General features: G+C 48.3%; 1 protein-coding gene across 2 annotated transcripts in view; it reads right to left on the bottom strand.

Moving 5' to 3' along the window:
* Positions 1-2253, bottom strand: part of LOC106744568 (cone-rod homeobox protein) — a 67383-nt gene that overhangs the window by 32209 nt on the left and 32921 nt on the right. The window lies entirely within an intron of this gene.

Here is a 2253-nt window from a genome sequence, read left to right as displayed (position 1 = left end):
CCCATCTCTCGGCTCTCTCCTCTCCGTCCGCCGCTCTCCACGCACGTAATAATGTAAAACTATTTGCGCCGCCGTACGTAAACTTTCGTAAGTGCGCCCCGAGCTTGCCGCTCCGCGCGCGCGCACGCGAAGATAGCTTCCACGGTATATCACTCGGTGAACATCGCCGGTGCGGCGCTTCCCCGCGAGGAAGAGATGACGCGAGGGTGTCGCGCGAGACGTTGACGTAAACGAACGGCGCAACGGGGAGGGGGGGAGGGATATAATAAAAATTAACACTCGTCGACTGCCGCACGTTGATTTCCGTTGGGCGCACGGAGGTCGATTTCGCCGATGATCGAGTCACTGGGAAGTGGAGCTGCCACGGAGTTATATGTGTAATTTGAGGCGCAAAAATGATTTCGAGAAAAAAATCCGTATCGTTCGGTAATCATCGCAGACGTTCCGTCGCGTTAAGAAGAGTTAAGTTAAGAAGGGCCGTTGATTTCTTCCGCCGGGCGATAAGCGATATCGATCGGCGGTCGAAGAAACATGGGAAGAAACTGCTTTGCAAGCCGCTTTTGGATTAAACGGATTTGCCTGCATAAGACATGGCGTATGTGATTCCAATTGAAATCGCCGGCCCGGGAAAGGGTTAAGCGGATTACCGAGCGACGTGATATTATTGTACTATCAAATTGTACGCCGTTGATTTAATCCGTTCATTAGCGGAGCGGGCTGTAATGTTAAAAGTCACGTTGATAAAATTCACGTTTTGTCGGTTTGCTCGCGCGGAGGACACTTTGGAATTCCTGAGACAACCGAACGTGGAAAGAGGAAGAAGGAAATAGAGAAAAGAGGAAGAAAAGGGAGGAATACGCCACGTGTAAGAAGTCAAATCGCGGCGGAATCACGGAATCGCGGAAGTGGGGAAGGTAGGGGCGACCTCGCGTTCCCGGCTGCGCCGCAGCGCGATAAAATTATGCGCTGCGCATATCAGCGACGCGAAATCGTTTTCGGCAAGGCCGAAGCGTGAAAGCCGCAAATATAGAATCCGGGTATCGTTGTAACTCCGTATTAAATGTGTAAATAAATTAATTCGACCGAATTGAATAACTGATTATAAATTAATAGCATGTAATGAGCGAACCGTGACGACGCGATCCCCCGTGCCATTTGGAAGCGGCGGCCGGTTATGTGATACCAACAATAACAGCATTAAATAATAAATACGGCCGCTAAACAGCAATCAGCTTGTACATTACGCGGGGATCCGCGCGCTGCTAGCCCGCGCGAAAATAATTATTGTTATTCCCGTGGGGGGGCAAAAATAAGGAAACCGCGAGTCGCGGCCCCGATATATCGCGGCCGGATGGAATAGAATTCCGATTTCATTGTTCGGACAACATTGCCGGGGCTTGCAGAGGTTCCTGTTGAATTTTCAGCCAGGCTCCTTTATTTTCGCACGCAATTTTATGCGCGCTCCGACAGCGCTCGTCGACGGCGTTCTTTTATCAGCACTACGACGCCACGATGTATATCTCATTAAGTTACATATAAAGTATAATTAATTGCACTGGGGAAAAAAAGAAAGAGCCGGCTGTATAGTCAACAAAGATGAAACGAGATGAAGGATATTTACCGGCATATTTACACTATACCTGTGCTAATTCAAACGTTGATTAAACATTCCCACAATCACGGAAAATCAACACGTTAATACTAACAAAATGGTATCTCCGACGTTGTTTGATCAAAGTATCCGCCATCGTTGCATCCACCATTTCCTGCCCCATCTTTTGAATAATTATCCGATCGCTTCGCATTTGCAAAGATAACTTAATCTCTCGAGCCAACGGCCGATCCGATCCGACGATCCGACGAACTTCCGCGAATTCGCGATACCGCGACATCAATTTGAAGAAACGAAGAATATCTGCTTCCTTACGATTCTGAAATAATAATTCCTCTTCCGAATCGCGCGGACGATCCGCGTTTCGACCCGTTCGTCGGGAAGATACAAACACGCGGGCTCGTTAAAAATGTGATAAAACGCGCAGACGTGGAAGTGAAATACGCGAGAGTCGGATAGTCGCGCCGAGTTTAATTAGGAATACAGAATTAAGACCGGCAAACTTTGCGAACTGGTCCACTCGCTAAATTGGAACGGCGGAGTAAGGGAGACTTCATTATAGGTACGACGCGAACACCAAGTCAGGAAATTCTCGTTATCGAGTAAGAAAACGGGAACTTCGCCCGCGATTGAATTTGAAC

The sequence above is a fragment of the Dinoponera quadriceps genome, unplaced genomic scaffold (genome assembly GCF_001313825.1).
Source record: "Dinoponera quadriceps isolate SergipeBrazil2010 unplaced genomic scaffold, ASM131382v1 scaffold1339, whole genome shotgun sequence".
NCBI lineage: Eukaryota > Metazoa > Arthropoda > Insecta > Hymenoptera > Formicidae > Dinoponera > Dinoponera quadriceps.
This window is presented reverse-complemented; position numbering and strand designations above follow the sequence as displayed.